The sequence below is a fragment of the Hordeum vulgare genome, chromosome 7H (assembly GCF_904849725.1).
Source record: "Hordeum vulgare subsp. vulgare chromosome 7H, MorexV3_pseudomolecules_assembly, whole genome shotgun sequence".
Lineage (NCBI taxonomy): Eukaryota > Viridiplantae > Streptophyta > Magnoliopsida > Poales > Poaceae > Hordeum > Hordeum vulgare.
Window position 1 is genome coordinate 602,108,472 of NC_058524.1, and position 9,551 is coordinate 602,118,022.

Below are 9,551 nucleotides of genomic sequence, written 5' to 3' on the forward strand. Positions count from 1 at the left end.
GAAGATTTGAATAACTTGAGGATTTTGTGATAAAGCGTCATGATGATGAATTTCAGTTTTGAATAAAAACGATGTTTGAAGAAAATCAAATTTTGAAGAAATGAAACTTTGAAGAAATTCAACTTGAGGAATTTCACGTTGGGCGGTGGCGTGACCGACCATATAAGAATGTTGATTACAGACGCCGCGTACAATTGTCGTAGGGCCGTGAGAATCAATTTCTTCATTGATTTCTTCACACTCAGAGTGATAGAAAATCGATTCATCGTGTGTTGCACATCTAAGTCATCAATTTTGCATAAGTGTTAGGATGTGTGCATGTTTTTACAAAAATATTGAAGATTCTAAGATATTTAGCTCACACCGCAACTTGCAAAACCTTCTCTCATCCAAGGGCTTAGTGAAGATATCTGCCAGTTGATCATCAGTCTTCACATGGTCGATGAGGATATTGCCCTTGAGGACATGGTCCCGAAGAAAATGATGACTTATCTGGATGTGCTTGGTCTTCGAGTGTTGTAGTGGGTTGTATGCAATCTTGATTGCACTCTCATTGTCGCAGTAGAGAGGCACATTCTTCATGTTGATATCGTAGTCCTTGAGGGTTTGCTTCATCCATAGCAATTGAGCACAACATGAACCAGCAGCAATGTACTCAGCTTCGGCAGTGGACAGTGATACGCGGTTCTGCTTCTTTAAGGACCAGCAAACTAGTGATCTTCCGAGGAAATGACATGTGCCAGAGGTTGACTTGCGATCCACACGGTCACGAGCATAGTCAGAATGAGAATACCCCTACCAGATGAAGATTTGAGCCCTTGGGGTACCATAATCCTAGTGTTGGTGTGTGATCTAAGTATCGAAGAATATGTTTCACAGCCTTATGGTGTGATTCCTTCGGTTTTGCTTGAAAACGTGCACACATGCAAACACTAAGCATTATATCTGGCCTAGATGCACATAAATACAATAAAGAGCCAATCATAGAGCGATATACCTGCTGATCGAATTCTTTACCATTTTCGTCAGTGCAGAGGTGGACGTTGGTAGGCATTGGAGTCTTGGCACCTTTGCATTCATGCATGTCGAATTTCCTCAGGACATCCTTGAGGTATTTCTCGTGTGATATGAAGATTCCATTGCGTTGTTGACGAATTTGAAGACCTAAGAAGAATTTCAGCTCCCCCATCATAGACATCTGATATTCTTCACTCATCATGTAAGCAAATTCATCACTGTATCGTTTGTCAGTACAGCCAAATATAATATCATCGACATACATCTGGCACACAAATAGCTCATTATCATAGGATTTAGTGAAAAGAGTTGGATCGAGTGAACCAGGTTTGAAGCCTTTCTTCATGAGGAATTCCTTCAATGTATCATACCACGCCCGAGGGGCTTGCTTGAGACCATAGAGTGCCTTTTGGAGTCTGAAGACTTTGTCTGGATTCTTTGGATCCTCAAAACCTGGGGGCTGAGCAACATATACTTCTTCCTCAAGCTTACCATTTCATATGCTTCAGACTTGAAGAATATGATATCAATTTCATCAGATAGGAATTTCATCATAAAAAAATTATAAGGACGTGTGAAATATTTCTATTTCATCAATATTAGGTTGCGTCCTATCAAGTATTTCCTCAGGTCTCCAGCAACTTCTTCAGATTATGATTTTCATCTGGAGACCTGACCTCAGAAGTGATTAGTTCAATTTCTTCACCACCCACATCTGAAGGGGTGGTAAAGCATTCATCATCCCACGAGCACCATATGAGAAAGGGGCATTGAAGCTAATGCACTTCTCTTAGCAGTAGGGGGTTAAAGTACTCATATGAATATGCAGAGAACTGGTTTGAGGATTTATGAACATAATGATTTGAAGAGTAATGCTCATACTCATATTCCTTGTAGTTTCCCTGCATGTTAGAAGCATTAGCACGAGTACGAGCATAGTTTTGAGCAGTTGAGGATTTTGATCCTTTTGAAGACTTTGGTCCTCCTGAGGAATTTGATCCGTGGTTTAGATTCTTCATTGGTGGTGTCATGAGGACATTCACCTGAAGATTTTCAAGGCAACTTTTGGGAACCCAGATTTTCCTCAAGGGAGACCCATTCCTGCAGTTAGTTCCAACATACTAGCAAATACTTTACGAGATTGATTTTTGAACAGTTTATAGTTGGAGTCAAATGACTCATCTGAGGAATAGGATAATTCACATGAAAAACCAGTTAGATTGGATGGATCAAAAGGAGGCCCAGTAGCAGCAACCCATGAGGTTTTGGGATACTGCTCAGGTTTCCAATAAGATCCATCAGCATTCAATTTCCTCTCAAAGGCAATTCCTTCTTTCCTCAGGTTCATGTTCAAGATCTGCTTTTTGAGCACATCACAAAGGGTTTGATGTCCTTTGAGGCTTTTGTATATGCCTGTCACATACAATTCCTTCAGCCCTGCATTTTCATCAGTGACATTTGTGTTTTCCTCAAGTGAGGAACTTGACACTACAGGAGCAGTTGAAGAATTTGTAGCAATAGAAGCATTTGATGATTCTGGTGAAGAATTAGCAGTTTCACGTTCAATGCATTTAAGACATGGAGGAATGAATTCAGCTTGAGCAGCGCTGATCTGTTGAGCTAGTAATGAATCATTTTCCATACGAAGATCATCATGAGAAATCCTCAACTTCTCTAGATCAAGCTTCCTTTGAAGAAATTCATAGGAAAGTTTCTCATGATCAGCGAGGAGTGTATCATGACGATCTTGAAGATTATCAAAACTAGACTGAAGACTTTTCACATCTTCAGTGAGGATTTGGGTAAGATTCATTTCATCATTCAACAGATCATCGCTTCTATCTAGGAGTTTCCGAAGCTTTTCCAGGGCAGTTTGTTGTTTAGTCGCAATGATAGCAAGGTTATTGTAACTGGGTTTTTTATGATCATCAGGTTCACAATCACTTGAATCTGAGGAGGAAGCATCATTCGGTACCTTTGAACCTTTTTCCATGAAGCAACAGGTTGGAGCGAAGTCATCAGCATAGTCATCAGTGTGGATGGTGTTATCATCTTCTTCAAGGTTGAAGATAGACTTCTGACGAAAGAGGTTGCAAGTGCAAGACTAGCCTGTCCGGATTCTGAGTCTTCATCAGAACCCTCCTCTTCATCACATTCCTCTCATTCTGCCTCGGAATCCATTTCCTTGCCAATAAGTGCCCGAGCCTTTCTGAAATTGGTCTTCTTGTGCGATGAGGACTTTGAAGATGAGGATTTTCAAGATTTCTTCTTCTTCTTCGAGTCATCAGAACTGTCATCCTTGTATTTCTTCTTCTTTGATTCCTTTCCCCAACGGGGACAATCAGCAATGTAGTGACCTGATTTCTTGCATTTGTGGCAGGTTCTTTTCTTGTAGTCCTCAGATGAAGATTCTGATTTCCTCATATCTCTTCTTGAAGATTTACCGAACTGGCCACGTCGTGTAAACCTCTGAAATTTCCTCACGAGCATTGCAAGCTCCTGTCCAAATTCTTCAGGAGCACAAATGCTATCATCCGAGTCTTCTTCTTCAGATGAGGAAATTGCTCTAGCCTTTAGTGCACGTGGTCTAGAATAGCTTGGTCCATATAGATCTCTCTTTTCTTCTTGCTAGAATTCATGAGTATTGAGTCTTTCGAGTATATCAGCTGGATCAAGCATCTTGTAGTCTGGTCTTTCTTGAATCATCAGAACTAAAGTATCAAATGAAGAATCCAAAGATCTTAGCAGTTTCTTCACAACTTCGTGATCAGTAATGCCTCGAGCTCCCAGTGCTTGCAGTTCATTTGATATGTTAGTGAGGCGATCAAAGGTATCTTGGCAGCTTTCATTGTCAAACCTCTTGGAGCGATTGAAGAGATTGCGAAGAACATCAACACGAGAATCACGCTGGGTTGATACTCCTTCATTTACTTTGGACAGTCTTTCCCAGATAAGTGTCGCTGAGCCCAAGGCACTCACTCTGCCAAACTGGCCTGGGCTCAGATGGCCACAGATGATATTCTTCGCTTGAGAATCAAGTTGCTTGAATTTCTTCACATCACCAGCACAGATACTAGCAGAGATGATGGGGACGCCATGTTCCACAGTATACCAGAGATCATTGTCAATAGCTTGTAGATGCATCTGCATCTTGGTCTTCCAGAAGGTAAAGTTCTTTTCTTCGAAAGTAGGACATGCTGCAGTAACCTTAATCATGCCTGCAGTCGACATAACTAAAACTCCAGGTGGTTAAACCAAAATCACATAGAACAAGGGAGTACCTTGCTCTGATACCAATTGAAAGTGCGTTATATCGACTAGAGGGGGTGAATAGGAGATTTTTAGAATTTCATCACTGAGGAAATTCCTTTTGAGGAAATTCCTCACTGATGACTACCTTACAGCGGAAACAGTAAAGGATCAGGAGTGCAAGGTTTCACTACAGCAGTTTTTTAGGATGAAGAGTGTGAAAACTGATTGCACAGTAAGCACGCACGCAGAAAACAGATGAGGATTAACTTGCGTGAAGAATTTGGTGTTGAGGAATTTCAGAGAAAGTCCTCAGCAAATTCTGCAAGCAGTGACAGTGAAAATCATCAACACATAATGTGAGGAATATAAAGAGTTGAGGAATTAGAACCAGTTTCACAGCGAAGACAGTAGTTGATGACCCAGTTCCAACTGTTGTGATAGTTGTACATCTGGTTTGGAGCGGCTTGGTATTGAAACCAAAAGACACACAGTCCCGGGACACACAGTCCCTACCGTATTCTCCTTGGGCTAAGAACACACAGTCCTCCCTCAACACTCGTGGTAAGTCTTCAGGGCAGACTTCCAAACTCTCACAAACTTGGTCACCCGGCGATCCACAATTGACTGCTGGATTTCTCTAGACCATGACGCCTAACCGTCTGGAGGATGCACAGTCCTCAAAGGTAAAAGGCTTCAGTCCCACACACGAACAACTTCTTCAGTGATTCTCAATCACTTGGTTTTCGGTTTGTGGTTTGGTGTTTGGGGTATTTCCTCACTGATGAATTACTCTCGAAGACTCTGAGGAATTTGGGTTGCTCTTATGACAAGTGTCAATTTCTAACGGAGCAGCCGACCAGCTAATGGTTGTGGGGGGGCGGCTATTTATACCCTGGGAGCATCCCGACAGGATTTGACATTAATGCCCTTAAATAATATGACCGTTGGTGTGGATAAGACCAATGATGTGGCGTGGCTATAAAAACGATCGGGACCCTCAACTGTGAGAGTCCTCATGTCACTCATATTCCTCACTTGAGGCTTTTGGTAGGATTAGGCTTGGGTTGAGCATCATGAGGAAATTCATTCCAATGTGTTACCTCAACCCCCTTTAACAGTACGGTGTTCCTATTACTCAAGTGTGAAGAAAACAAAACAGAAAGAGTAAATCTTCATGCTTCAAAGTCTTCAGAATGATTTTCTTCAGGACACGCCGAATTCCTCAATTTCAATATGTTCATGAGGAATATCAATTTCAATGCAAATTCTTCGCGATTCAAATCTTCAGCTTCAGACCAATTTCGTCAACCGAAGATATACATTTTTAGGGGTCGATATTCATCAAATATTTCATACTCCTCAGTGACTTATAGATCCTGTGTACACTCAAGAACACATTAGATACTTAACCTATAAGTCTTCAAACCACCAAAATCACTAAGGGGCACTAGATGCACTTACAAAAATTAATGTTAGTTTTTGAGAAGGATATGTGCATATGCATCTTATCCATGCCAATTTGACAAAATGATTTACAGTAGTACCTTTCATGTGAACAAAATGCTGAAGAATTTGAACATGAACAACCTGATAAAGTACAATAGGAGAAGCGAGTACAATAGGAGAAGCGAGAACAAAAGGGGCCATACATATCTAACAGAATTCACCAGAAATTATTTTTACATTTTTTTCAAAATCAATTCGTTAGAATTTACACAACTCCTACAGTACCTTTGTATCATGCTCGGTATTAGACATAACCATTTGCATCAAGTCAATGCAACTTTTGGGGAATGCTTCCAGTACTGCCCCAACCAACTGCACACACTCGAGATGACAAATCGGAAGAATTGAGTGGGCAGGAGGCAGATTGGGAGAAGAACCTTCAGCTTTAAGTTCAAGTATCTCCCTACTGAACCATGATGGCGAGGAAATCAACCAAAGGGGCGGAGGAGATCTACAGCGCGACGATGCGTAGATCAGTCTATGTATGGTCACTCAATGTAAGAGCTAACTCTTTTTTTCGGCTTTTTCCTTTTTATTTTAGCAGCGTATGGTCAGTCAATGTAAGAGCTAATTCCAACCGGCCCACCCAAATAGGCGGTGATTTTGTTTGTTTTGTCTATTTGAATCAGCCGTCCGCTTCGTGTCCGTCAACTTTTCATTTTGGGTCGGCCGTGCGTCCGAGCGATCCATTTTATGTCCGCACATTTACATTAAAAAGGCCTTCACGGAAACGTCCAAGAGTCATGCCGGCACCATACCAGCGGCTGACATACATTGTCAGCCTACATAAAACCATCAAGCAGTTCATGCTCGCACACTTGTCAGCGGCCGACACACATGCCAGCACATCAAAAGGGACGGGAATTCGACCACGCCATGTCGGCCTGTGGTCATGCCAGAAGATTTGTCGGCATGTGAAAAAGGGACTGTGATCTCCGTCGCAGATCACAGCTGGTCGAACTTGAGCATTTCGACCTCCAGCTTCTCGAACCATAGCTTCTTCCACGACAACTCGGTGTTCAGATCAACCTTCATGATCTTCGTGGTGTCTTCATGTTTGCGAGGGCCACTTCTTTCGCCTTGGACTTGGCATTCGTGGCCTCGATCTCGACCATCTTGGCTTGCTTCGCCTCCTCCAACTCAAGCATCTTGGCTTGCCTCTCCGCGTTCATCTCGAGCCTCCTCCTTTGGACTCCCATGAAAGCATGCACTTCCTCCTCCTTTTCTTGCCGACGCTTCTCCTCCCTCAAGTCCTTCTTGTTTATCATGCCCTCCACCTTTTCAAGCAAGGCGATCGACGCCGTGTCCCGCCTATCCTCCTTCTTCGAGTTGGTCTTCCCCCGCGGTCGGGCCTTCTCGCCACCATGGTCCTGCACAGCTTCTTTCCCCCCACACGCAAAGAGGGCGTCATATTGCGCCTTGAAGTTCTCCTCCCCGTTGATGATAATCCAACAATGGGCGAGATGGAAGGCTTTGTCATCGTGCTGAACCTTGAATTCCTGCAAAGCTTGGAACACCTACAATTAAAACCAAGAGAGCATATGTGAATAAATGGACATGCAATCCACGAGAAAAATGCATGGCACCAAAAGGAAACAAGAGGGCATGCATACCATGTCTTGCATGCCAAGGCCGCTCAAGGGGCGTGCCTTGATGCTCTCATAGATGGCACAAAACTTGTTTCATTATTGTTGAATCACCCCCCCAATGCTTTGAAACTAACACCCATCCACGATTTCTTTGCATTTGGTACGGGGGGAACTTCTTGCGCTCATGGAACTCATGATGAATATGAGTCCAAAAGGTTGATCACTTTTGTTCGACGATGACCTTCGGGTCTTTCCCAATGTCCCTCCAACACTCACAAATGAGCTTGTCCTCTGCCAACGTGTATGTCTTCGTCTGCTTGCCCTTGCGCTCCGGCTTCGCCCCGGCGGCAGTTTGGTTGGCGAGCTCATCCTTGAACAAAGGCTTCCCGTCGATGTCCATGTCATCCTCCTCCTCCTCAACGTCGTAGTCCTCCGAGAACTCATGGTCGAGCAGGAAGCCATCTAGGCCGACATGATCATGCATGAAGGAGTCATGTGGGTCATTGGTGGCTGCTACGGCAACAAAAGTCCTTCCCCGGCAACGGCGCCAGAAATCCTTCTGCTACTTCTCAAACAAGAGCGCCAGAAATTGACACATTGACGGAGACTTTCTTGTGTTGGTTTTTCCCTTGAAGAGGAAAGGGTGATGCAGCACAGGAGCAGTAAGTATTTCCCTCAGTTTGAGAACCAAGGTATCAATCCAGTAGGTGAATCTCGTCAAGTCTAGAGTACATGCGCAAACACAAAAGAGCTTGCACCCAACGCTTTAAAGGGGTTGTCAATCCCTTCAAGATTGTTTGCAAAGTGAGATCTGAAGGCGATAAGTGCAACGAAGTAAAAAGTGTAAGGCTGAAAATATGGTGTGGAGTAGACCTGGGGGCCATAGTGGTCACTAGAGGCTTCTCTCAAAATAGCAAATATTACGGTGGGTGAACAAATTACTGTCGAGCAATTTATAGAACCACGCAAAGTCATGACGATATCTAAGGCAATGATCATACATATAGGCATCACGTCTGAGACAAGTAGACTGATACTTTCTGCATCTACTACTATTACTCCACACATCGACCGCTATCCAGCATGCATCTAGTGTATTGAGTTCATGACGAACGGAGTAACGCCTTAAGCAAGATGACATGATGTAGAGGGATACACTCAAACCAATGATGAAAACCCCATCTTTTTACCCTTCATGGCAACAACATGATGCATGCCTCGCTACCCCTTCTGTCACTGGGTGAGGTCACCGCACGGTATGAAACCAAAACCAAGCACTTCTCCCATTGCAAGAATCATAGATCTAGTTGGCCAAACAAAACCCATAACTCGAAGAGAATTACAAGGATATGAAATCATGTATAAGAGATATCAGAAGAAACTCAAATAAGATTCATAGATAATCTGATCATAAATCCACAATTCATCGGATCTCGAAAAACACACCGCAAAAGAAGATTACATCGGATAGATCTCCATGAAGATCATGGAGAACTTTGTATTGAAGATCCAAGAGAAAGAAGAAGACATCTGGTTACTAGCTCTGGACCCGTAGGTCTATGGTGAACTACTCACGCATCATCTGAGAGGTCATGTTGTTGATGAAGAAGCCCTCCGTATCCGAATCCCCCCTCCTGTAGGGCACCAGAACGTGCCCCAGATAGGATCTTGCGGAGACAGAAGCTTGCGGCGGCAGAAAAGTACTTTCTATGATCTCCTGATTTTTTGTGGAATTTTTGGGGATATATAGGCGCAAAACCTAGGGCAAAGGAGGTCCACGGGGCCCACAAGCCTGGGGGCCGCGGCCTCCCCCTGGCCGCGGTGAGCGGGCTTGTGGGGCCCCTGGGGACCCCCTGCCTTGGCTCTCAAGTCTCCCGATCTTCTTGTGTTACGAAAAAAATCTTTTCGGGGATTTTATTCCGTTTGGAATCCGTTTCAAAATCTCCTCTGAAAGGGGTAAAAAACATGGAAAAAACAGGAACTCGCACTTGACACTGAGTTAATAAGTTAGTCCCAAAAAATATATAAAAGGCATGCAAAACATCCAAAGTTTGACAAGATAATAGCATGAAACCATCAAAAATTATAGATACGTTGGAGATGTATCAAGCATCCCCAAGCTTAACTCGTGCTCGTCCTCGAGGAGGGAAGTGATAAAGAATGAATTTTTGATGTGGAATGCTACCT